This window comes from Eleutherodactylus coqui, chromosome 7 (genome assembly GCF_035609145.1).
Source record: "Eleutherodactylus coqui strain aEleCoq1 chromosome 7, aEleCoq1.hap1, whole genome shotgun sequence".
NCBI classification, from domain to species: Eukaryota; Metazoa; Chordata; class Amphibia; order Anura; family Eleutherodactylidae; genus Eleutherodactylus; species Eleutherodactylus coqui.
Genome location: NC_089843.1, coordinates 202,331,814 through 202,359,361, shown reverse-complemented (window position 1 = coordinate 202,359,361; position 27,548 = coordinate 202,331,814). Strand labels below are relative to the sequence as shown.

General features: G+C 47.9%; 3 pseudogenes; all 3 read right to left on the bottom strand.

Annotated features, from left to right (window-relative positions):
- Positions 1-3,256: 3,256 nt before the first annotated feature.
- On the bottom strand, positions 3,257-3,460 carry LOC136574184 (U2 spliceosomal RNA; annotated as a pseudogene).
- Positions 3,461-3,876: 416 nt separating this feature from the next.
- Positions 3,877-3,923, bottom strand: LOC136574192 (U2 spliceosomal RNA; annotated as a pseudogene).
- A 15,800-nt stretch (positions 3,924-19,723) lies between these two features.
- LOC136574119 (U2 spliceosomal RNA) lies at positions 19,724-19,896 on the bottom strand (annotated as a pseudogene).
- Between the last annotated feature and the right edge of the window lie 7,652 nt (positions 19,897-27,548).

Sequence of the window (27,548 nt, the reverse complement as noted above, 5' to 3'; positions counted from 1 at the left end):
TTAGCAAACAGCTTGTTATGTCTGAGTCGAGCTAGCACAGTCTGAACGTGAGTATGGTGACTCGGCAAGTCGGAGGAAAAAATCAAAATGTCGTCTAGATATACAACCACGAACACCCCCATGATATCCTGAAACACTGAGTTCATGTACCCCTGAAAAATGGCGGGGGCGTTACACAATCCAAAAGGCATAACTAGGTATTCAAAATGCCCGAGGGGCGTATTGAAGGCGGTTTTCCACTCATCCCCCTCCCGAATGCGGATGAGGTTGTATGCTCCCCTGAGATCAAGTTTAGAAAACCATCGGGCACCAGCGACCTGGTTGAGGAGGTCAGGAATGAGTGGAAGAGCATACTGGTTTCGGACTGTGATTTTATTTAGCTCTCTATAGTCAATACAGGGCCGGAGACCCCCATCCTTCTTCTCAACGAAGAAAAACCCGGCACCCACCGGGGATTCTGAGGGCCGGATGTGCCCCTTGGCCAGGCTGTCCTGGATGTAGTCCCTCATGGATTCTCTCTCTGGAACCGTAACGTTATAAATGCGGCCCTTAGGAAGTTTGGCCCCAGGAATCAAGTCTATTTTACAGTCCCATTCCCTATGAGGGGGCAGAGCTTCAGATAATTGTTTGGAGAACACGTCAGAAAACTCGGAGAGGTATTCTGGTAGGGGGCTCCCCTCGCAGGTGGAGATTCCCACCTTCACCGCACAAAGGTGATTGGCACAGCGGGGACCCCACTTTACCAGTTCCAACGTGTCCCAATTTACTACCGGGTTGTGCTCCCGGAGCCAGGGGAGGCCTAGGACGACGTCCACAGACAAATCTCTCATCACTAGAAAGGTGCAGGTTTCCACGTGTAAGGCTCCTATAGTAAACCTTACTTCAGGGGTCACCAGATTAACCACCCCTGCTTGCAAAGGAGTGGAGTCCACTCCTGAAACCAGAATCGGAGTTTCTAAACGTAACAAAACCCCGGACAGTTGAGCAACGAAATTAAAGTTAACGAAATTAGCCGCAGCCCCCGAATCAACAAAGGCTTGCCCAGTACGGTGGAAAGCATGAAATTCTAGGGTGCAAGGCACTAACATTTTGGACAACACAGGGAGTACCTTGGCTCCTAGACAGTCCCCCCGACAACTGCCTAGGAGCGGGAGTTCTTCCTGCCGTGGCTTCTTAGCGCAGGTAGCAATGCGGTGACCCGGCTCCCCACAGTAGAAGCAGAGGTTCTTCTTCAGGCGGTGTTCCCGTCGTTGCTCGGGGTTCACGGCTCCCAGCTCTATGGCCTCGGTGGTGGGAGGGTAAAAGGTCGGGTCAGTCGAAGAAGTAGACGTGGGGAGTGGGGTGGTCCGAGCGGCGTGTCTGGCCCTCAAACGTCGGTCGGCTCGAATAGCCAGCGACATGGCTTGCTCCAGGGTTCTAGGCTCTGGGTGGGCCACAAGTAGGTCCTTGAGACCCTCAGACAGACCGGTCAAAAATAAGTCTTTTAGGGCGGCATCGTTCCACCGGGATTCCGTACAATGTTGACGGAATTGGGAACAGTAGTCCTCCGCCATCTTACAACCCTGGCGCAGGGCCAGAAGTTTGGAGACTGCGTAGCCCGCCCGGTCGGGTTCGTCATAAATTTGACCCAGGGCGGAAAAAAAGGCGTCAAGGGATAGTCGGGCTGGAGAGCCAGCTGGTAGCGAGAAAGCCCAATTTTGGGGCTCTCCCCTCAGGCGGGTAATTACGATTCCCACTTTCTGGTATTCAGTACCAGAGGAGTGGGGGCGGAGATCAAAGTAGAGCTTGCAGCTCTCTCTAAATGCAAAAAACTGATCTCTCTCTCCGGAGAAGCAATCCGGAAGCGTGGCTCGAGGTTCTGACATCGTTCCTGGAGCGGACGAGGGCTGCATGGGACCTGCAGCTGCCACTTGTTCCCGTGGCTGCAAGCGGGCTGTTAGGTCCTGGGCAAGGGTCGTAAGGACCTGGACCTGGTTCGCTACAGCCGCCACGGCCTCCATCGAGGGGCTCAAAGTTGCCGGGCGGATGCAAGGGTCTGACCTTAGTTCGGCCAGTGTTACTGTCAGGACAGTGTCCGGGATATGGGGGTCCCTGAGATATCCCGCAACCCCTGTCCCTGCCTACTTGCCCCCCTGGGCTAACCCCCAGGGCGACAACTGGGCGACGGTCCCTACCCTCACTAGGGAAGCGGGACACGGGAGACAAACAGACACTGAGACAAGCAACGGTAGAATGGTCAGACAATCCGGGTAGGCAACAAGAGGGTACGCAGTACGGAGGGGTCAGGCAAAAACGTAGTCAAGTCCAAAAGCAGGTGTCAGAAAAGCCGAGGTCACAAGAGCAGTCAGGATAAACGCGGGTGCAGCTGGAGAACCAAACTAACACTGGCAAGGCCTGAGAGGAAAACACACCTATTTAAATGCTGTCAGCGCTCCCGCCCCAGAAGCTGATTGGGGCGGGGAGCCTGACAGCAGCAGGGCTAATCAGGGCGGTGCTGGGGGCACGCCCCCAGTCTCACTGCACAGACAGTTACTAGGGAAGCCAGCCTGGTAGTCAAGCGACTAGAAGCACCAGCTGCCTCCCTAGCAACCCGGCGGCGACCAGTATTACAGCGGCCCGGGGAGATCACAAGAACCGGGGTACCTCTGCGCCGCGCTCCTGTACCCCGGGTGGCCGGACCGGTGGTGCGGGCACGGCGGCCCCGAGAGTTGCCGGTTCTGACAGGCTGGTTGGAATGGCCTAGCATTATCCTGATCCGGAGGTGTAACTTGAAGCTGTGGGCCCCAGTACAAAGTCTGGAACTGGGCCCCCAACTATAAAGCTTCATTGATAGCATTGGTTTACAATGTGGGGAAGAGAGACTTTATGGGCCCCCTAGGGCTCCGGGCCCCAGGTGCAACCGCACCCCCTGCACATACACCCATTACCCGAATACGTGGAGCATACAGACGCAGGCTGCCAGGATACGCGGTGCCTGCCCGATGTTTCCAACTTGGCTATTAGCGCAGCGGTAGGTACGAACTATAGAGTGTGGCTGGCATATGAACTGGTGTGTGTTTGTGTGTGTGTTGTTTTGCTTCCAGTTGTACCTGTGCTGTGCACACTCTGGCAGACACAGCTGCTCAGTGGATACAATGTTGCGAGCTCCAGGCACAGCAGACGGGCTGAGTGTCAATCAAAGTGCTTGGGTAGCAGCAGCCACAGCTGCGCTGCACCTCTTGCTCGTCGTTTCTGTTTTTGAATACTGAAATAAGAAATGGGGTGCAGCGGTCCTGGAGGTACTGCAATACCAGGTCAATGCGCGGCGTGGACAGAGCAAGCTCTTTTTCCAGCTCCCTGTTCTAAAAATCCATTTAAAGGGGTTGTCCCGCGATAGCAAGTGGGGTTATACACTTCTGTATGGCCATATTAATGCACTTTGTAATGTACATCGTGCATTAATTATGAGCCATACAGAAGTTATTCACTTACCTGCTCCGTTGCTAGCGTCCCCGACGCCATGGTGCCATCTAATTTCAGCGTCTAATCGCCCGATTAGACGCGCTTGCGCAGTCCGGTCTTCTCCCCGGTGAATGGGGCCGCTCGTGCCGGAGAGCTGGTCCTCGTAGCTCCGCCCCGTCACATGTGCCGATTCCAGCCAATCAGGAGGCTGGAATCGGCAATGGACCGCACAGAGCCCACGGTGCACCATGGGAGAAGACCCGCGGTGCATCGTGGGTGAAGATCCCGGCAGCCATCTTGGTAAGGTAAGTAAGAAGTCGCCGCAGCACGGGAATTCGGGTGAGTAAGTAAGAAGTCGCCGCAGCGCGGGAATTCGGGTGAGTATTGAATAAAAAAAAAACCCGTTTCGGCGCGGGACAACCCCTTTAATATATGGTCCCCAGATAGGGGACGTATCAGATATTAAACTGATAAGAACAGATTTTTTTTTAAGTTAACATCCCCAACTAGTGGGGTGACTTTATTTAAGCAAAAAGAGTTTTACAATCATATCAGAAATAAACCACTGAGAACATTTTAAATTGTAAAATGCTCTAAAAACAGAAAAAACTCTTTTTAAAAATACAAATACATACATATAAAATGGGCACTTGGTGGCATCATATTATGGAACTCCACTCACTTAAAAGCCATTTTCTGGATAAAATTGGAAAGTTTTTCTTATCTATTATAAAATAATCATACATCTCGCTAAGACAAATAGATAAAACATCCTGCACCGATAAAATCTCATGTTTAAATAATAAAATATTTCGGGCCTTCCATAGAGCCGCCTTCACGCAGTTTATGGTCTTCCATGCCATCATCTTCTCGGTCCGTGTGGGGCACTCCAGACATCCGTACAGCACGGTCTCCATCTTTAGCTCTTTAATCCGGGTGATTTTATATAGAAGAGGGCTTATTTTAGTCTATATAAGTTGGGCGAAGTAGCAGGTCCACATCAGGTGTTGTGTCGTCTCGTCATCTCGGCATCCTGGTCTTGGGCAAGCGGCAGAGGTGGTCAGATTTCTTCGATGCTGGAATGCCCGGCATGGAAGACACTCGTGAACGCAGCTCCAGGCAAGGTATTTCTGGAAATTAAAAAGAGAATTATCATTTACCATTCTCCAAATTTGTTTAGTTTTTTTCTTCATTAAAATTCCCTGCAGGTGCCATAAAACTACTTTCCTTTATATCCTTGTAGGCTTTTTTACTATTTAAAAGATATTGTATGGTCTTACCACTAAGATCATATAAAATCACAGTTTTTGCTAAAATCTTATACTCGTCTGTCAGGTTAAAAGAATAGGGGGAATTTAAAACTGTGGAAAACCAAAATACTGAATTTGCCTCAAAGTTATCTGGATTGAGAGGGTGTCCCTGCAAAGCACAGCGACATCATCCATGTACCCCACTACTTTAGCCTCGACACCCCCCCACCTGGTAGGGGATTCCACGGACTTGCTTGTCTTTTCTTAAGGCACATAAAAGAGGCTCTATTGCACAGATAAAAAGTAGTGGGGACAAGGGACACCCCTGCTTCACCCCGGATTTTAAAAGGACATCCTGCGTCTTAAAACCGTTTACTAAAATCTTACTAGTGCAGTCTTCATAAAAAGCTCTTAGAGACAGTAAAAAGCCTTCTGGTATACCCATTTTCACTAAAACCTTAAAAAGATAAAAATGTGACACTCTGTCGAAGGCCTTCTCGAAGTCTATGGATAAAATGGCCATTTTTCCATGCCTTGACTTCGTGTCGCTGATGCAGTCTTTTAAAAGGTTGAGATTTTCGTGTATCGCCCTCCCAGGGACGCCACAGACTTGATTTGTATGTATAATTTTAAGTATGATTTCTGTAAGTCTATTAGCGCATATTTTAGCCATGATCTTATAATCGGCGTTAACCCCTTCCCGCTCCTGGACGTACCTGGTACGTCATGGTAGCGGGATACTTCCCGCAACATGACGTACCTGGTACGTCATGTCATTAAAGTGTCGCCGCGGTGACAATCGCGGCGACACAGCAGTGATGTCTGCTGACATAGTCAGCAGACAAGTGCTGCGTCCGGGCTGGGGACCAATCAGAGCGGTCCCTCCCCCACAATCGCTGTGATTGGTCAGGGAAAAACTCCCTGACCAATCACAGCGCAGCAGCGGACTTCGCGCTGTTTACAGTAGGGGCTCCATGTGCAAGCACCGCAGTGTGTTTCCGGTGCTTGTAGATAGAGCACCTACTGTGTAATCTGTGTGATAAAAAGAGCGATTAGTGTGTAGATTAGGCAGGGAGTGCGTGATCAGTGTAGTGTAGTGTAGTGTAGTGGAGTGGAGTTAGTGATCAGTGTAGTGGAGAGGAGTTAGTCATCAGTGTGGTGTAGTGGAGTGAGTGTTAGTGATCAGTGTGGTGTAGTGTAGTGAGTGTAGTGAGTGATTGATCAGGCAGTGTAGTGTAGTGAGTGATTGATCAGGCAGTGTAGTGTAGCAGAGTGGAGTGAGTGATCAGAAGTGCAGTGTAGTGTAGTGAGTGAGGGATCTGTAGTGTGTGATCAGAAGTGTAGTGAGTGAGCTGTAGCGTGCGATCAGCAGTGTAGTGTAGCGCAGCGTGTAGTCAGTGTATCCCTTGGTGTAAAAAAAAAAAAAGTCCCTGTTGTTCCCATTTCGTTACCTGTCTCGTCACCTGTTATTAGTTAGTGTAGCGTTTAGTTAGTCCGTCTAGTGTGTAGCGTGTCGTTAGTCCGTGTACTGTCAGTGTATTCGTCTGTGTAAAAAAAAAAAGTTCCTGTTGTTCCCATTTCGTTACCTGTCCCGTCACCCGTTATTAGTTAGTGTAGCGTTTAGTTAGTCCGTCTAGTGTGTAGCGTGTCGTTAGTCCGTGTACTGTCAGTGTATTCGTCTGTGTAAAAAAAAAAAAAAAAAAAGTTCCTGTTGTTCCCATTTCGTTACCTGTCCCGTCACCCGTTATTAGTTAGTGTAGCGTTTAGTTAGTTCGTCTAGTGTGTAGCGTGTCGTTAGTCCGTGTACTGTCAGTGTATTCGTCTGTGTAAAAAAAAAAAAAAAGAAAAAAAAAAAAAACACTTACGTGAATACACCACATAAGTTTCCGCGTTCTTTCCGACCCCCGTCCCGTGGTCACCCCATCCCGCAGTGTCCCATCTAATAAAACTTTTTCCCCGTGTGCCCCATTTTATATAAATATGGCCCGCAGGAGGTACACTTCAGAGGAACTGTATGCAATCATTGCATCAGACTCGGACTCAGGTACTGGTGATGACGACCACACTTTTTTGGCATTCTCCGACTCCTCATCCTCATCCTCATCCAGCTCCCTGCACCCCCGAGAAGGCGTCCAAGGACCGCCACTGACCCCAATGCATCAGATGCTCACTGGAGTACCCCGGAAGATTACAGACCCCAGATCCCTGATTTTATTGGGAACCCAGGGATTCAATTTGACACGGAAGGGCTCAGAGGGAAGGACTTCTTCAAGTTTTTTTTTTCTGAAGCGTTCATTGCCCATATTGTTACCCAGACGAATTTGTACGCCCAGAATTTTATAGAAGAAAATCCCACCTCCAGCTATGCCAGACCCGATAAGTGGACCCCTGTGGATGCACCAGAGATAAAAAAATTTTGGGGGCTTATACTAACCATGGGGCTAATAAAGAAGCCAACAATCAGGGCGTACTGGTCTACCGATATTTTGTACCACACCCCAATGTTCCGCATGGCGATGTCGAGGATGCGCTTTGAGTGTATTTTAAAATTTCTGCACTACAATGACAACCAGCTGTGCCCCCCCAGCGATCACCCCAATTACGATCGGTTGTATAAGATCAGGCCCGTAATAGACCATTTTAACGCCAAGTTTGCCCAGGCGTATGCCCCACAGATAAACATTGCAGTAGACGAGTCCCTGGTACACTTCAAGGGGAGGCTAAAATTCCGCCAGTACCTGCCCAGTAAGCGGGCACGGTATGGTGTGAAGTTGTACAAGCTGTGCGAAAGTACATCAGGGTACACCCACAAGTTCCGTATTTACGAGGGGAAGGACACTAAAATTAGGCCCCAGAATGCCCCCCCGTGCTGGGAGTAACAGGGAAAATAGTGTGGGAACTGGTGCACCCACTACTAGACCAGGGTTACCATCTGTACCTGGATAACTTTTATACCAGTGTCCCCCTGTTTCAGTGCCTCGCTTCCAGAGGAACAGTGGCATGTGGCACTGTTCGGAAAAATCAAAAAAGCCTCCCTAAGACGCTGCTTGTGCAACTGCTCAGAAGGGGTGAGAGCCGGGCCCAATGCAGCGACAATGTATTGTGCGTTAAATATAAGGACAAGAGGGATGTCCTTATGTTGACGACAATACACGGCCACAGCAGTACCCCCTGCCCAGTACGAGGTACCAGTGCAGAGACCCCCAAACCAGACTGCGTCCTCGACTATAATAAGTACATGGGAGGGGTCGATCTATCAGACCAGGTACTGGAGCCCTATAGAGCCATGCGGAAAACACGGGTGTGGTACAAAAAACTGGCCGTGCACCTCGTACAGATGGCACTGTATAATGCTTACGTGCTGTTCCGAGGTGCAGGCCACAGGGGGACATTCCTTGAATTTCAAGAGGAAGTTATATCAAGGACCTAATATTTGGGGACCAGGAGGTGGGGGAGAGGCCCAGTACTTCTGGAAGCGAGGCCACAAGAATTGTACCAGGGCAGCATTTTCTCAGTGAAATTCCCTCCACTGCGACGAAGGGAAGGACCCAAAAGAGGTGCAGAGTGTGCTACAAACAGGGGATAAAAAAAGACACCATATACCAGTGTGAAACGTGCCCCACACAACCCGGCCTCTGTATAAATGAGTGTTTTAAGATCTACCACACGTCCCTGAAATTTTAATTTTTTTATTGCCCTGACGTTTTACCCTGATGTACTTCGCACAGCTTGTACATAAAGCCACATGCTAAGTCCTTCCCTTCTGAGCCCTGTGCCCTAAAGACAGTTTAGATTCACATATGGGGCATTTCCCTGTTGGGTAACATCATGGGTTACGTTTTCTCCTTCTGCCCCTGGTAAAAAATAAAAATCTGGGCCTAAACTGAGCATTATTGGAAAAATGTGAATTTTTCGTTCTCAACTCAAATTGTTAAAAAAAATTCCTCAAATACCTGTGGGTTCAAACCGCTCACTACACCCCTTAAAAATTCCCTGAGGGGTGTAGTTTCCAAAATGGGGTCAGTTGTTGGGGGTCTCAAATGCACTGGTACCTCAGGGGCACTGCAAACACTACACGGTGTCTGAAAATTATTCCAGCAAAATCTGCATTCAAAAAAAGCGCTCCTTTCTTTCTGAGCCCTGCCATGTGCCCAAACAACAGTTTACATACACATATGGGGCATTTCCGTGCTCGAGAGTAATTGGGTAATGCATTATGGACTATGTTTTCTCCTTCTGCCCCTGGTGAAAAATGAAAATCTGGGCCTAAAGCTGAACATTATTGGAAAAATGTGAATTTTTCGTTCTCAACTCAAATTGTTAAAAAAAATTCCTCAAATACCTGTGGGTTCAAACCGCTCACTACACCCCTTAAAAAATTCCCTGAGGGGTGTAGTTTCCAAAATGGGGTCAGTTGTTGGGGGTTTCAAATGCACTGGTACCTCAGGGGCACTGTAAACACTACATGGGGTCTGAAAATTATTCCAGCAAAATCTGCATTCAAAAAGCCAAGAAGCGCTCCTATCCTTCTGAGTCCTGCCATGTGCCCATACAACAGGCTACGTCCACATATGGGGCATTTCCGTGTTCGAGAGCAACTGGGTAACGCATCATAGGGTACGTTTTTCCTTCTGCCACTGGTAAAAAATATAAATCTGGGCCTAAAGCTGAACATTATGTGAAAAATGTGATTTTTTTGTATTGAACTCAAATTGTTAAAAAAATTCCTCAAATACCTGTGGGTTCAAACCGTTCACTACACCCCTTAAACAATTCACTGAGGGGTGTAGTTTCCAAAATAGGGTCAGTTGTTGGGGGTTTCAAATGCACTGGTACCTCAGGGGCACTGCAAACACTACATGGGGTCTGAAAATTATTCTAGCAAAACCTGCATTCAAAAAGCCAAGAAGCGCTCCTATCCTTCTGAGTCCTGCCATGTGCCCATACAACAGGCTACGTCCACATATGGGGCATTTCCGTGTTCGAGAGCAACTGGGTAACTAGAGATGAGCGAACGTGTCCGTAACGGACACATCCGCACCCGGACACCGGCTGTCGCGAACACTGGAGTGTTCGCGCGTAAGTGTCCGGGTGCCGCCGGGGGGCGGGGAGATGCGCGGCGGCGCGGGCGGCAGTAGCGGGGAACAGGGGGGAGCCCTCTCTCTCTCCCTCTCCCCCCCGCTCCCCGCCGCACCCCCCCGCGCTGCCACGGCGGCCCCCGAACTTTTTCGCCCGAACACCGAGGTGTTCGCAAAGTTCGGTGTTCGGGCGAAAAAGGGGCGGGGCCGAACGTGTTCGCTCATCTCTATGGGTAACGCATCATGGGGTACGTTTTTTCCTTCTGCCACTGGTAAAAAATATAAATCTGGGCCTAAAGCTAAACATTATGTGAAAAATGTGATTTTTTTGTATTGAACTCAAATTGTTAAAAAAATTCCTCAAATACCTGTGGGTTCAAACCGTTCACTACACCCCTTAAAAAAATTCACTGAGGGGTGTAGTTTCCAAAATGGGGTCAGTTGTTGGGGGTTTCAAATGCACTGGTACCTCAGGGGCACTGCAAACACTACATGGGGTCTGAAAATTATTCTAGCAAAACCTGCATTCAAAAAGCCAAGAAGCGCTCCTATCCTTCTGAGTCCTGCCATGTGCCCATACAACAGGCTACGTCCACATATGGGGCATTTCCGTGTTCGAGAGCAACTGGGTAACGCATCATGGGGTACGTTTTTCCTTCTGCCACTGGTGAAAAATGAAAATCTGGGCCTAAAGCTAAACATTATGTGAAAAATTGGATTTTTTCGTATTGAACTCAAACTGTTAAAAAAAATTCCTCAAACATCTGTGGGTTCAAACCGCTCACTACACCCCTCAATAAATTCCCTGAGGGGTATAGTTTCCAAAATGGGGTCAGTTATTGGGGGTTTCTAATGTACTGCTACCTCAGGGGCACTGCAAACACTACATGGGGTCTGAAAATTATTCCTGCCAAATCTGCATTCAAAAAGACAAGAAGCGCTCCTTTCCTTCTGAGACCTACCATGTGCCCATACAACAGGCTACGTCCACATATGGGGCATTTCTAAAAACTGCGGAATCTGGGTAATACATTCCAAGTTTTGTTTCTTTGCTAACTCCTACTGTTTTATATAAAAAACAGGTTTTATATTGAAAATCAGTAGAAAAAAGGAACTGTTCTAATTTTTGATGCACTTTCCTTTAATTCCTGTAAAACATCTAAAGGGTTAATAAACTTTCTAAATGCCATTTTGAATACTTTGAAGGGTGCTGATTTTAAAATGGGGCAATTCATGGGGGATTCTGATATACAGGCTCGGCAAAACTATGTCTGAACTGCATTGGTCCTTAAAAAATTTAGATTTTGAAATTTGCTAGTAAATGTGAAAAATTACTGCTAAATTTATATACTTTGTGGAGTCTGCAAAAAGTAAAATAACACTTAAAAATGATTGCTGTGTAAAGTAGGCCTATGGGAAATGTTAATTAATAACTATGTTGTGGTGTTTGACTTTCTATCTTACAAAGAAAACAATTCAAAGTTTGAAAATTGTGAATTTTTCCAAATTTTCAGTAAATTTGGATTTTTTTTCCTAGTAAGGACAAAATTTATTGATGAAATTTTTACACTAACATAAAGTACAATATGTCACGAAAAAACTATCTCAGAATCACCTTGATAAGTAAAAGCATTCAAAAGTTATTAGCACAGAAAGTGACAGATGTCAGATTTGAAAAATAAGGCTTGGTCCTTAAGCTCAAAATAGGCCATGTCATTAAGGGGTTAAGAAGGGTGATGGGTCTCCAGTTTTTTATATTGGTCTTATCCCCTTTTTTGTATAACAGAGACACCTCACCCTTCCGTCATGACCCTGGGAGGCTCTTGGAATTAAAAATTTCGCTAAAAAGAGAATAAAAATCCTCTTTTAAAATTCCATAAAACGTAACATAAAACTCAATGGGTATACCGTCCGGGCCAGGCACCTTGCCTGGTTTAAAACTACGGATGGTGTCTAAAATTTCCTGCTCCGAGATATCACGCAATAAAAGGTTCTGTGAGACAGGATCTAAAAAAATCGGTGATCTCCTTTAATGAGTCTTCCATAAAATTTATATCCACACTTTTAGTGTTAAAAAGATCCGCATAAAAACCATGTACTTTTCCTAAAATACCCTGTACATCAGTTACTCCATCGAGTTCATTTAAAATGCATTTTCTCTGTAACTTTCTTAAAAAAATACCTGGAGCAGGTCTCATTCTCTTCGAGGTGCTTGACTCTAGAACGGAATATTATCTCTTTACCTCTCTGCTCCAGGCATTTGGCGATATATTTCTTAACATCAATTACTTCTTTAGTTACCTTTATACCGTGCTCTTTCATCTTGTACAGGGTCTGCAGACGAGTATTTAGATTGGAATAAAAAGCCCGTTTCTCTTTGGCTTTGGAGATCCCAACCCTGATAAAATAATCCTTAATCTTGATTTTCATCTTTTTCCACCACTGGCTAGTGGGAATGTTGGGATCTCTTACCCGTCTGCATTCTTTAAAAAAAGTAATAAAATCAGATAAAACCTGCAAATTTTGTAGAAGGGACACGTTCATCTTCCAGGCATTACTGGTTCTCCTTCTTTCTCCAAGGTTTGCTTTAAATAATAAAACCTTGTGGTCAGAGAGGGTATTAATAAAAACATCACATCTAAAAGGTTGTACCTGATGAGAGCAGAAGATAAAATCGATCCTGGAGCTGCAGGTGGTGTTGCTCCAGGTCACGCCGGCCTCTTCTGGTAAAAGCGGGTTACAGGTCTTAAAAACATCCGTAAGCAGGTGATCTGTGATGAGGTTCTTCAACATATTGGCAGTTTTATCGTAATTCCTGCTTACGGAGTTAGAGAACCGGCGTTCCCCCCTTAAAACACAATTAAAATCGCCAGCTAAAACCAGGGAATAAGAGGTATTAATAAAAAGGGGTAAAATCTCCAGCATTTCTGCTCTCACCTTCTTTTCCGGAGAACCGTAAAAATTTAAAAACTGCCATTTAGTACCGTTGATAAAAGCTCTGACCAATAAAATTCTGCCTGGTAACATTTCATAAAAATTTTCAATAAAAACGTTCCCTTTAAAAAGATTGGCGACCCCTGCTGATCTGGACTCGTTAGATCCTGACCAGACTGATGGCCCATGTACCCAATCCTTCTCGTACTTTTTGTATTGGGATTTGTGCGGTATGCACATTCCTGCAGGAAGAATACGGAAGCAGCAAAAATGGTAAGGTAGTTGAACAGGGCAGCCCGTCTCACTTTACTCTCGAGGCTTCTTACATTGAAAGTGAGACATGAAAGGTCTGCCATCATTGAGTGTGTGCATAGATGTCTTGGAATACGCTCACGATGTTCAACCTAAAACCCACACTCTCTGGCTACGCCAGAGACCCCGCTGGAGCTCTCATACCCCCCCCCCCGCATCCGAATCTACTGTGAACAAGGACGATGCGGGAGAGGAACTCCCATCACTCAGCTGCCCCCCCCAGGACACCCGAGGCAGGAATGTCAGACAGGTCCCATATCGATGACATTGGTAATGTGCTTACCCCAGGGGTCGACATATCGGCCTCCTGCCGTCCACTTTTCCCCTCTGCAGGGGTGGGTACTCAGCTCTCCGCCACCATCTCGGAGGTTGCCCCCAAGTCCCCCACCTGGCAAGGAGGGGGAGGGGCACTGGTGGTTGGCACCTTAGGGGGACCGTCCAGTTTCGCTGCGTTAGCAAGTACTTCCTTAGGTCCCCCCTGTACCACCTCCGAGTACAGGGTGGCCTTCGAGCCTTTCCGCCTTTTTGTTGCTGCTGCGTCACCCCCGGGGTCTTCTGCCTTGGGTACCCTCGCAGCCAGCGTCTCCTGCGGGCTAGGACCAGCTTCATCGGACTTCCCCTCTGACCCAGATTTCTGGGAGGGAATGTCCATCGGCCGATCCGCAGCCCTCCTCTTGCTACGCCGCTGCTCTTTGGATGTTCATTCCTCATTTTGGGGGGGTCTGCTGGCAGTGTCCATGTCCTCCTGTTCCTCTCCTTGGGGGGGGGTGCGGTTTGGTCTGCTGGCTTCCTTGGCTGCCCTCGCTGCTCCGTATTTCGTGTCCTATGGGGACAAGCAAAAAAGAGATGACCAACTCTGCCGCATAGATGACATTTTTTCGCCATAGGACACTGATTGGTCTCGTGATCTGAGCCTTCACAATTCCTGCAGGTGACGCCGCAACTGTCTTTGTCATGGCCGTATTTTTTACAGTTGCGGCAAAAATCTGGCATTCCCGCAAAATAGAGGTCGCCACTCACGTCACCCAGTTTAAAACGAGCGGGCGGTAGTTTCAGACCCCTTGGGCGCCCAGGGTCCTTAATACACATGACCTGGAACCTCCATTTAGATGTCCAAATACCAAGCTCGTTCATAATCTTTCCCATACACTTGACCGATTTGAAATAGCCATGTAGGAAAGCTTCCACTTCTTTTTAGTCAGCGTAGGGAGAATACATCTTAATCACCACAAGCTTGGTCACATCTAGGACGTGCTCAATCAACTGGACCCCCTCAAGCCGTGGATCTTGTTTAGTAGGAATCGCATTGATTAAATCACTAAAAATACCTTTCTGGGTAAAGGTAACATCATAAGTCCTACGCTTGGGGTAGTCCTGTATCGCCAATATTTCCCGCTTCTGGATGTTGAAAATGCCCATGAGCACATCCTCTACCACATATCGCAGGCCACGTGTACCCGCCGCTTCATCGGTAAAAACTACACGGATGGTATTCTGTATCCGGGCATACGCCGGTATAGAGTCAGGGTCCGCACCCATGACTTTTTTCAAAACGCCTTACAACTCCGCAGTTGTAAATATATCCGCACTTGGCACAGGGCCAAGCGGGCAAGGGGGATCGCAACTCGTTTACTCGAGGACTAGTCCCTCTCCCCAATAGCAGCAGGCGGGTTTAGCCCACCGAAGTGGGCGATCCCATCAGTCTGAGGAGAGGAGTGCCTGAGATACCTTCCGGCTAAGACCTCCTGTACAAAGTACACTTGGTCTTAGCCAAAAGGCCGAGAAGCGATAACCCGAAACAGGTTTCGCCTGCAGCCCGGCCCGCCAAACCCAACTTCCAAGGCTTGAGGCAACACGCTCAGCCAGCACTCCGGGCGCACCCACAATGCACCGAGGGAGCTGGAAGAACTTTGCATAGCCCTGCCCTACGTCTTCTCAACCGTGCCCTCCCCCCTCACACCCTCAGTCCTTCCTCTTGCACCGTGCTCACGCATCCTAGGCTTGCAGAGCCTGCTGCAGGACTCGTCACCTCCCTACACAGGATGGTTAAGCCGGCGATGACACTAGAAGCAAGCACTAGTTTGTCTCTGAAGGTGCATCGGCCGGTCGGTTGGAGGGATCTCTTCGTCTGGCCGCATTTCGAGTGGGGACGGACGGAAACTTTTAACCTAAAATGAGGAATTGGCTTCGGCCCCATAGGGCTTTATTGCCTTCCCCTGGGCTGGCATTAGTAGACCCTAGTAAGGAGAATAATAGAGCGGCATGGTCATCCGAAGAACTTAAAAAACATACAGCAGGCCTTTTTTTCCCGCCATACATACATAACTACAGATTTTATATTTATTTACATATATATATATATATATATATATATATATATATATATATATATATATAAACAATCTTAAATCTATCTTTAATCTATATCTACAAAATCTATAATTCAGAAATAATCTATATCTATATTCTACATAGTTAATAAATATAGATAGATAGATGGATAGATAGATAGATAGATAGATAGATAGATAGATAGATAGATAGATAGATAGATAGATAGATAGATAGAATAGACTCACATACATACATACATACATACATACATACATACTGTATGCAAATGAGCCAGGTGTTTGGCAGGCTGATGTCACTCCCTTGTGATGTCATGCGCCAGGTGTTTGGAAGGCTGATGTCACTCCCTTGTGATGTCATGAGCCAGGTGTTTGGAAGGCTGATGTCACTCCCTTGTGATGTCATGAGCCAGGTGTTTGGCAGGCTGATGTCACTCCATTGTGATGTCATCAATTTAGAAGCATAAATACCGGGCTTGACAGCCATGTTAGTCAGTCTCCGCTGCAGCTGGGAGACGGGAGATGGTCCTATCTCCTCCAGGAAGCCGCAGAACTGCATCATTTTTATTTTATTCAATGCTAGCGTACCCGTCGCGCGTTGCTGCGAAGACAGACATACATACATACTTCGTTTTTATATATCTAGATGACGGCAGCAGCGACCACTGAGGTTTTGTAGGCCGCTGCTTCCCCCTTGCAGGCTGAATAAAATAGCCGTTGTGTGAGAATCGCTGGGGGGGGGGGGGGGGGGGACATTCTTACTGCTGGGAGAATTGCTGGGGGGGGAGGGGGAGACATTCTTACTGCTGGGAGAATTGCTGGGGGGGGATGGGAGACATTCTGACTGCTGGGAGAATCGCTGGGGGGGATGGGAGACATTCTGACTGCTGGGAGAATCGCTGGGGGGGGGGGGGTGGGAGACATTCTGACTGCTGGGAGAATCGCTGGGGGGGGATCGGAGACATTCTGACTGCTGGGAGAATCGCTGGGGGGGGATCGGAGACATTCTGACTGCTGGGAGAATCGCTGGGGGGGGGGTGGGAGACATTCTGACTGCTGGGAGAATCGCTGGGGGGGGGATGGGAGACATTCTGACTGCTGGGAGAATCGCTGGGGGGGGGATGGGAGACATTCTGACTGCTGGGAGAATCGCTGGCGGGGGAGCGGAGGCATGACTGCTGGGAGAGGAGTGTCACTATTATTACTGCTGTGGGATGTCACTATTATCGCTGGGGTGAAGGTGTCACTATTACCGCTGGGGTATGTGTACATGTGGCAGAAATGGGCAGGGCTCTTTCAGAATAGACCGGGTGCAGATTTTGAATGCTTTTTAGATGCGGAAATGCTGCAGAATTTTCCACAGAAATCTCCGCTGAGGACATTCTGCAGTATTTCCGCGTCCAAAAAGCAGTCAGAATCTGCACCCGGTCTATTCTGAAACAGCCTTGTCCTTTTTAGAACGACGGGGGTAAAATCATACGTTGTGATAAGCCCCGCCCCCTGACGTGTTGGCACTTTGCGATACATAAGTGGGTTTTGGGTTGTAGTTTGGGCACTCGGTCCCTAAAAGGTTCGCCATCACTGGCCTAGTACATGTTTGCCCACTTCCAACTCCAATGGAGACTGACTGTAAATGGCTGGCGTGCTCTAGTATTTATGGTTTCAAGCTGTACGTGTCATTGCATACAGTCTATCTATCTATCTATCTATCTATCTATCTATCTATCTATCTATCTATCAGGGTTATTGCATACAGTCTGTCTATCTATCTATCTATCTATCTATCTATCTATCTATCTATGACATCAGGAAATGAGAGAATTAGATTTTGTAGGCCGCTGCTTCCCCCTTGCGGGCTGAATAAAATAGCCGTTGGGTGGAACATACAATTTATCCGGCTGCTGTGGCTTCTTAGGAAGATATCCTAGTACTTGTTTACCCACTTCCAACTCCAATGGTAATTGGCTGGCGTGCTCTAGTGGTTCCAAGCTGTACGTGTCATAATAGAGCCTTAATGACATCACAATGCAGCTTTATAGAACATGTTGGGGCATGTTCAAGGGCGTCCGATGTTGATGACATCAGTGATGACATCACAATAGCAGGTGGCTTACTTATTCGATCTACGTGGGGGGGGGGCGTAACTTTCGACGACGCTCGCGCGCCATTTATCGTAGGATATTTGTATTATGCCTATAATCTTCCCAGGAGTGTACTTAACAACTTCCCAAAGTTTCATGGCGATCGGATGAATGGTGTAGTAGCGCATAAAGGACAAACAGACAGACACGCAGACAGACAGACACGCACGCACACAGACATACATTCAATTTTATATATATAGATAGATTTTTTGTTTTGCCTTATCTCAAAGCAATGGAAAAAAAACTTTGAAAATGAAACTTAATAAATTTTGAGTTGAACTATGTAATTTTTGTCTATGATATTTTATAAGGTCTACAAACAGGGGAATGAGGGGAGGGTAAGAGGGGAAGCGGTAAGAGAGGGTAGGTATCTATGACACGGCAGAAAGAGACAATAAAACAAAAAGGGGGGGGGAAGGGTCGGACGGGGGCTCCAGGATTGTTGTTTCTCTTTACGATTGTGGTTTAAACGTGTTACTCACATGTTCCTGTCTGTAACCACCTAGTAAATAGGGGTGAGCTCCGGGCATCTATCCATATCGCCCAGGTGTGATACAATTTATCATAGCCTGACGGGTCATCTCCAAACCTCATTCTCTCCATACGCTCTATTTCGTGGATCATTGTTATTTTTAGCGGAGTGCATTTTTAATGCAGCACACAGGGGGGAGACAGCGGCCTACCAAAATCTAGTTGGCTGCTGCTGTGGCTTTCTTTTCTTTCTTTTTTTTAAAAAAGGTAGGTTCTGCTCTTCCATGGTGAGGAATAGGCAGGGAGGTTCCGTTTTTGCCAGCTGGGGAATGCTTATAGGCAAGGCCTTATCCCTGGTGGTGCATGTAACATCAGACCACGTTTCAGACACGCAGCAGCGGCAGCAGCAGCATTCAGTCAGTCAGTGGCTCACAAACGAGCTCCATGCAAGTTTACATTAAACAGACACATTTCTTTCTTTACTGTATTTACTGCGGTCTTTATCGAGCGGTTGAACTGTTTCTGTGTCCATGCATTGAATAAAGCAATATATCCTTTTAAAGTAGACGTCCGTTCGCTGGAGTTCTTTGCTCCCCGAGTGTTGCTCCATCTGTAAGCGTTGGCCTGGATCTTCATGGACGAATACTGCCCATCCCACGTGGAGCGTGTATCTCAGCCCGCGTGGAGTGCTGCAGTCCAATGAGGTATTGCGTGCTGCATAGTAAGCCTCGGGCCTGTGTGATTGGGGGTCAGCTGCTGTCTGTCCACTCTGAAGCGCGCATCCGGGGACGACCGGGCGGCCGCTTTTCCACTACCAGCAACTGCGGGTCACTCACACAGCCTAGTTGGAATGGCCTAGCATTATCCTGATCCAGAGGTGTAACTTGAAGCTGCAGGGCCGCAGTACAAAGTCTGGAACTGGGCCCCCAAACTATAAAGCTTCATTGATAGCATTGGTTTACAATGTGGGGAAGAGAGACTTTATGGGCCCCCTAGGGCTCCGGGCCCCAGGTGCGACCGCACCCCCTGCATATACACCCATGACCCGAATACGTGGAGCATACAGACGCAGGCTGCCAGGATACGCTGTGCCTGCCCGATGTTTCCAACTTGGCTATTAGCGCAGCGGTAGGTACGAACTATAGAGTGCGGCTGGCCTATTAACTGCTGTGTGTGTGTGTGGTGTTTTGCTTCCAGATGTACCTGTGCTGTGCACACTCTAGCCGCCTGCAGACGAGCGGGTCGGATCCGGCAGCGAGAAATCTCGTCGCGCGATCCGACCCCAGAGCCTGCAGGGACGAGCGCGTACTCACCCGCGCCTGGCGGCCCCGGCTCTTTGATGTGCTGGCTGCCGCGCAGCCGGCGCATGCGCAGACCGGAGCCGGCGGCCAGGTGAGTGCGTGCCACGCAGAAAATTAGAATATGCCGCGGTTTGTTTGCCGCGCGAGATTTCGCGCGGCCAAACCGCGGCCGTCTGCATAGGAGTGCGTATTGTAATGCACTCGTATGCAGACTTTCAGCGGCGGAAATCCCGCGGGAAATCCCGCGGCGGGATTTCCGCTCGTCTGCAGGCGGCCTCTGGCAGACACAGCTGCTCAGTGGATACAATGTTGCGAGCTCCACGGCACAGCAGACAGGCTGAGTGTCAATCAAAGTGCTTGTTTGTTAGCAGCAGCAGCAACCACAGCTGCGCTGCACCTCTTGCTCGTGATTTTTTCTGCTTTTGGAAACTGCTGTAGGAAAGGGGGTGCATCGGTCCTGGAGGTACAGCAATACCAGGTCAATGCGCGGAGTGGACAGAGCAAGCTCTTTTTCCAGCTCCCTGTTCTAAAAATCCATTTAATATATGGTCCCCAGATAGGGGACGTATCAGATATTAAACTGATAAGAACAGATTTTTTACGTTTACATTTATTAAACTTAGGCCGCCTGCACACGGGCGGAAATCCCGCGGCGGTATTTCCCGCGGGATTGCCGCCACTGAGAGTTTGCATAGGAGTGCATTACAATATGCACTCCTATGCAGACGGCCGCGGTTTGGCCGCACGAAATGTCGCGTGGCAAACAAACTGCGGCATGTCCTATTTTTGTGCGGGGCTCGCACTCACCCGGCCGCCGACTCCGGTCTGCGCATGCGCAGGCTGCGCGGCAGCCGGCACATGAAATAGCCGGGGCTGCCAGGCGCGGGTGAGTACGCGCTCGTCGCTGCAGGCTCTCGGGTCGGGTCCCGCGGCGAGAATTCTCGCTGCCGGATTCGACCCGCTCGTCTGCAGGCGGCCTTAGTCATAGAAAAACAAGCATAAATAGAAAATTTTCAAACCAACATATTGCACAAATGAAAATTCCACATACTAAGAGCTTTGCTTTTCCCTAACATCTTCTTACCAAGCAAATAATATACATGCAATTCACTTATCACCATTTTATGACAGTCTTTTCCACTTATGCAGTCTCTTTTAAACAGCAAGATGTTCCTTACTTTCCATAAGGCGTTCTTGACACAGTTTAAGGTGCACCATAAGACTCTTTCTTTTTCTTTTGTAAGATTTGGTAAAATTCCATAAAAAACAACTTCATGGTTCAAGAAATCAAGGCCAGCTAAAAACTTTAAAAATTGGCTGCATTCTCTCCAAACCTCTTGAGCAAAGTGACAGTTCCACATGACATGTAAAGTGGTCTCATCATCACCGCAATGCTGCCTAGGACAAGTTGAAGTGTTGCTGAATCTTCTTCGGTGTTGGAAGTCTCTCGTAGGCAGGCACTCGTGTACGATCATCCAAGCAATGTCCTTGTGTTCATTTGTCAGGTAAGGTGCATGTACTCTTTTCCAGATAGAAGCGCATCTGTTGTACGAGAAATTCAATATAGGAGACATTGTCTCTGCTTTCTTGACCTCTAGCAGCAGCTTTTTAGCATCTTTTAGATTTTCTATCTCAAAGGAATCCAGATTGTACAGTCTTATAATTTTCTCCAGGATGACATATTGCTTGGGGGAAAAAAATAGGACTGGAGCGGTCAAAGAAAAGGACACCCACTTGTGCTTTCTGAAAATGTGCCCAGCGGCATATCTAAAAAAATAAGACCAGGTATTCTCCAAGAAGATTGTTCTGAGACAGAGGCTGAAAAATTTAGACTACAGAAATAACTTGACATTTGGCACATTCTTACCTCCTAGATGGTGAGATTTATGCATGGTTTGCCTGTTAAGCTTCTCATACTTGGAGCTCCATATGAACTGGAACAGCATTCTCTGCAGTCTTTTAACCGTGATGGCATTGGGAGGGAACACACAACTTAAATACAACATCATTGGAAGCAGGAGGGCTTTGATGATCAGGATCTTACCTTCCAAGGTGAGTCTTCTGCGTCTCCAGAAGTCAAGCTTCCTTTCCAGTTTTCCTTTTACAGCTTCCCAACTCTGAGTTCCTTCATTTTGCTTGTCGAAGGTTACTCCTAGAATCTTTATTGCGTCGGACTGCATTTTGTGGTTTGGGATTGTCACGTCTGACCAGTTCCTGATAGTGAAGCAGCTGCTTTTGTTCAGGTTTAGCTTAGAGGCCGAAGCCTCACAGAAGAATTCAGTCAATCTTATTGCCCTTCTTAGTGCTGCAGGTGAGGTGCAAAAGATGGATATGTCGTCCATGTAGCCCAGGACCTTCACTTCTCTGCCTTAACCACCGGGGATAGGAACGCCTCTCGCGACTTTGTCTTTCCTGAGCATTGACAGCAAGGGCTCTATTGTGCAGATAAACAAGATTGGCGACAGAGGACAGCCTTGTTTTACTCCTGAGTGCAGGAAAATTTCTTTAGTCAGAGAACCATTTATTGAAATTTTACTAAATGAGTCTTTGTATAAAACCGCAATTTGCCTAATAAAATCTTTTGGAAAGTGCATTTTACTTAAAACAGACCATAAAAACTTGTGGGATACACGATCAAAGGCGTTTTGGAAGTCAAGGGATAAAATTGCCAGATTCTGCTGTCTCTCTTGCTGATACCAAATTATGTCACGGATGGTGTTAAGATGTTCTTGCACTCCTCTTCCAGGGACACCGCATACTTGATCAGCATTTATCACTTTTTTTAAAACTCCTTTAAAACGGTTCACCAGGGTTTTGGACATTATTTTGTAGTCTACATTTAGCAATGTAATGGGCCTCCAGTTTTCCCGGTGAGACCTATCCCCCTTCTTAAAAATCATGGAAACAAGTCTGCTCCTCCAAGAAAGAGGTAAAACATCACATTTAAAAGCTTCTTTAAAAACACTTAAAATATCCCAAAATGTTCTGTAAAACTCCACGGGGTGGCCATCCCCTCCAGGGGTTTTGCCGTAGGAGAGGCTTTTGGTAGCAGCATCTAGTTCTTGTAAAGTGATATCAGTACATAGCAGCTCTTGATCAGATCTCTCTAGTTGTCAATCTAAAGTGTTTAGTGCATCTTCAGCAAAGGACCAATTCATGGACTTGTCACTAAAGAGCTCTTGATAGTATTCTTGGGCTTTAGCCAGGATGCCATCTGATGAGGTTTCGCCTTCAAGCTCTTTAATTAATTCCTTTGACGCCACAACTTTTTTTTTTTTTTTTTGTAAATCCGTTTTTATTGGTTTTCCAAACTTACAAGGTAATCAGAAGCATTAAATCAGTAATTTATGCCTTAATAAACATTAACAACTTTCTCAGGCTGTTTCCTCACCAAGGTTTCTGCGCAACAAAGCGCCTGGTGCATCAGCCGTCTACGTAGAGACCTCTGCTAGGTTGTATCGAGTTGATGGCTATTTATGTGCACCGCCACCAGTGAGGTGGTAGCGGTCTGGTGCGGTGAGGCACAGTCCGAGGCTACAAACATGAATCTTGAACTTTATAACTTTACTATAGAGACATAGGGGGGGGGTGAGAGGGGGGGGGGGGCTAAGGTGAGAGGGGTAGGGGGGAGACGGGGAGGGTAAGGGAGAGAGGTGGGGCAGCTGGTGTGAGAAAATATATTTAAAGCTGACCTTAAATTCTCGTACCTCCTATCCTCCTGCCGTGTCCCCTCCCGGCTGCGCCTGCGTCTTAGCCAAGTTAAGTCCTCCAGCTCAGTGCGTTGCTTGTTGTCTCTATTTAAACAGAGGCTGCAACGGTTGACGTCCTATGTACTTGGGATTCACCGTCCGGGGTCTATCCAGGTGGGGTTTTTGATGAGGGGGGTGATGCGACCTGATATTGGGTGAGCATGTACTGCGTGATCCAGGGCTCGCATCTTATCTTAATTAAGCTTAGTTTAGCTGCCTCCAAGGGGACCAAATCTCCAGGAAACTGTCATGTGTTCCTTTGTTCCAGTTAGATAATTCTTCCATAGTGCAAAGTGAGTCCACTTTAGCTTTCCACTGTGCCAAGGTGGGGGGAAATCTTTGTAGCCAGAGAGTTGGGATGAGAGCCTTTGCCGCGTCTATCATAAATGCAATTAATTTGTCTTTTAGTGGGTGGAAGTGAGAAGAGGGTTTCCATAGGAATATGATTTCCTCTGAAAGGGTACACCCCGGTTTGAGTTTCTGTATTACTATCTCTACCTCCTTCCAGAATGTTACGATATCAGCGCAATCCCACCAAATATGTTTAAAGGAGCCTATCCCTGTGTTGCACCTCCAGCATCTGTCATGTGGAGCGAGTTTGTACGCGTGCAGCCATTGTGGTGTTTTATACCACCTTACAAGAAGTTTGTAGTGGCTTTCTTGTAGTAGTATACAAGGTGATAGGCCGAAGGCGGTTTGTAGAATCAGCTTGACATCCGAATTGGAAAGAGAGATATTTAACTCCCTTTCCCAAGAGTCCAAGAAGGTTGGTTTATAAAGCTCCGGGGGAGAAATAACTCTTTTTCGGAGGTGGGCAATTATTTTAATTTTGCTTTTTTTGGGATCTTGGTTAATGAGTTTTTCGAAAGGGGTTTCTGGGCGTGTAGATCTAAATTTTTCCTTAAATTCCTCTATTACATTAGTTATGTGAGCCTTTTGCAGAAAGGACATTATTGTCTTGGGCGCTAGATTAGCTACTATATCCCTGGTGTTTTTGTGTATTTGTGTTTGAAGGTCCTTTATTTTTACATGGGACAGGGCCCTGCAGAAGTTTCTCGTCTGGGCGTCTGTGGGTCTTCCCAGGAGGTTATTTATAGTACTCAGGGGGCAAAGAGGGAAAGGGTCCGGGGCCAGAGATTTTTTGAGACCATCCCATATCTCGCATGGTCCTCTAATCAGTGGGCTAAATTGTTTTTTCCTGTATTTGCTCTTTTGTGGGAACCATAGGTCTTCTATCAAGGTGTCCCCATGTGAGCCCACTGCCAATAGGTGGAGTATTTCGTCTTTCGTGGGGGAGTTAAGTACAAGCCAGTAGTTTAGCTGTATCACCCGGTAAAAGTCCTGAACACACAGTAGTCCAATTCCTCCCTCTTCCTTTCTCTTGATCATGAGGCTATATGCCAAGTGTGGCCTTCTCTGCCTCCATGTGTAGCTAGTGAAAGCCGCGCGTAGGCTTTTGAAAAAAGCCTGGGGGAGAGCTATTGGTAGCAGTCTGAGCTTATATAAGATTTTTGGCAGGACATATGAGTTTATCACATTCTTCCTGCCGAACCAGGTGATAAACTGTAAATCGTATGTGTGCAGAAGATGTTTTACCTGTGACAAGAGTGGTAAGAAATTGTATAAAAGCCTTCATTTTTTTCTGGTGATTGAGATCCCCAGATACTCCACTGATGTGTTTGACCACTCGAAGGGTGAGCCGGAGCTGAGGGAGTTGAATCTTGCTGGTGGTAATGAAATGTTTAATATGGTGGACTTGGGGAAATTAATTTTAAAATTAGAGACGGAGCCAAAGGACTCGAGCAATGACGTCAGGCTCGGAATGCTCCTATCAGGTTCAGTTAAAACAAACATAATGTCGTCTGTGTATGCTGCTGCGTTTAGGACTCTAGTAGAGATGAGCGAACGTACTCGTCCGAGCTTGATTCTCGTTCGAGTATTAGCGTGTTCGAGATGCTCGTTACTCGTAACGAGTACCACGCGATGTTCGGGTTACTTTCACTTTCATCTCTGAGACGTTAGCGCGCTTTTCTGGCCAATTGAAAGACAGGGAAGGCATTACAACTTCCCCCTGCGACGTTCAAGCCCTATACCACCCCCCTGCAGTGAGTGGCTGGCGAGATCAGGTGTCACCCGAGTATAAAAATCGGCCCCTCCCGCGGCTCGCCTCACATGCGTTGTGAGATAGCTGAGGGACAGTGGTATCGTGTTGGAGCTGCTGTAGGGAGAGTGTTAGGAGTTAGTGTAGGCTTCAAGAACCCCAACGGTCCTTCTTAGGGCCACATCTAACCGTGTGCAGTAGTGTGGAGGCTGCTTTTAGCAGTGTTGCACTTTTTTTTTTTTTGGTATATCGGCCGTGCAGAGCATTGCGCCCTGCAGTAATAGTCCAGGGACAGAAGTGTGGAGGCAGGAAGAGCGTTAGGAGTTAGTGTAGGCTTCAAGAACCCCAACGGTCCTTCTTAGGGCCACATCTAACCGTGTGCAGTAGTGTGGAGGCTGCTTTTAGCAGTGTTGCACTTTTTTTTTTTTTTGGTATATCGGCCGTGCAGAGCATTGCGCCCTGCAGTAATACTCCAGGGACAGAATTGTGTAGGCAGGGCCAGAAGACATATTATAGATTGAATATACGCAGTGGTCCTTTTGAAAAAAATCTTGAAAAAAAATCTATTTGGCCTGCCTGTCACTGTGCTCAGTGTTCTGGGTCCGTGTCTGCTGGGGGTAGTAGTTCTCTAAATAAATACGCAGCCAGCTAAGTGTTACAGCAGGCTTGCGCCAAATTATTTCCTGGCTCTGAAATCACCGGTCTGTTGCAGTTAATAACAGTGCAACACTGCAGTTCCGTGACACAGTCCAGGGACAGAATTGTGTAGGCAGGGACAGAAGACATATATTATAGATTGAATATACGCAGTGGTCCTTTTAAAAAAAATCTTGAAAAAAAATCTATTTGGCCTGCCTGTCACTGTGCTCAGTGTTCTGGGTCTGTGTCTGCTGGGGGTAGTAGTTCTCCAAATTCATACGCAGCCAGCTAAGTGTTACAGCAGGCTTGCGCCAAATAATTTTCTGGCGTTCTGTAACCGAACTCAGCCTCCAACCACAGGCCAATAAGCGGCACATTTAATTACAGCGTTGTGTTTGTGCATTCCTGGTAATACAGCATGCTGAGGGGTAGGAGTAGGCCTAGTCCGGGTGTGGGCACAGGCCGAGCTCCTGATCCAGGTGTATCGCAGCCGACTGCTGCGGGATTAGGAGAGAGGCACGTTTCTGGCGTCCCCACATTCATAGCACATTTAATGGGTCCACGCGGTAGACCTTTATTAGAAAATGAGCAGTGTGAGCAGGTCCTGTCGTGGATGGCAGAAAGTGCTTCCAGCAACCTATCGTCCAACCAGAGTTCTGCGCCGTCCACTGCTGCAACTCAGAATCCTCTGGGTGCTGCTCCTCCTTCCTCCCAGCCTCCTCACTCCATGAAAATGAGACATTCTGAGGAGCGGGCAGACTCCCAGGAACTGTTCTCGGGCCCCTGCTCAGATTGGGCAGCAGTGGTTCCTCTCCCACCAGAGGAGTTTATCGTGACTGATGCCCAACCATTGGAAAGTTCCCGGGGTCCGGGGGATGAGGCTGGGGACATCCGACAACTGTCTCAAGATCTTTCAGTGGGTGAGGAGGCCGATGACGATGAGACACAGTTGTCTATCAGTGAGGTAGTAGTAAGGGCATTAAGTCCGAGGGAGGAGCGCACCGAGGATTCTGAGGAAGAGCAGCAGGACAATGAGGTGACTGACCCCACCTGGTTTGCTATGCCTACTGAGGACAGGTCTTCAGAGGGGGAGGCAAGGCCAGCAGCAGGGCAGGTTGGAAGAGGCAGTGCGGTGGCCAGGGCTAGAGGCAGGGCCAGACCGAATAATCCACCAACTGTTTCCCAAAGCGCCCCCTCGCGCCATGCCACCCTGCAGAGGCCGAGGTGCTCAAAGGTCTGGCAGTTTTTCACTGAGAGTGCAGACGACCGACGAACAGTGGTATGCAACCTTTGTCGCGCCAAAATCAGCCGGGGAGCCACCACCACCAGCCTCACCACCACCAGCATGCGCAGACATATGATGGCCAAGCACCCCACAAGGTGGGACGAAGGCCGTTCACCGCCTCCGGTTTGCACCGCTGCCTCTCCCCCTGTGCCCCAACCTGCCACTGAGATCCAACCCCGCTCTGAGGACACAGACACTACCGTCTCCTGGCCTGCACCCACACCCTCACCTCCGCTGTCCTCGGCCCCATCCACCAATGTCTCTCAGCGCAGCGTCCAGCCGTCGCTAGCGCAAGTGTTTGAGCGCAAGCGTAAGTACGCCGCCACGCACCCGCACGCTCAAGCGTTAAACTTGCACGTAGCCAAATTTATCAGCCTGGAGATGCTGCCATATAGGGTTGTGGAAACGGAGTCCTTCAAAAGTATGATGGCGGCGGCGGCCCCGCGCTACTCAGTTTCCAGTCGCCACTACTTTGCAGCCATGGTTTAGCGT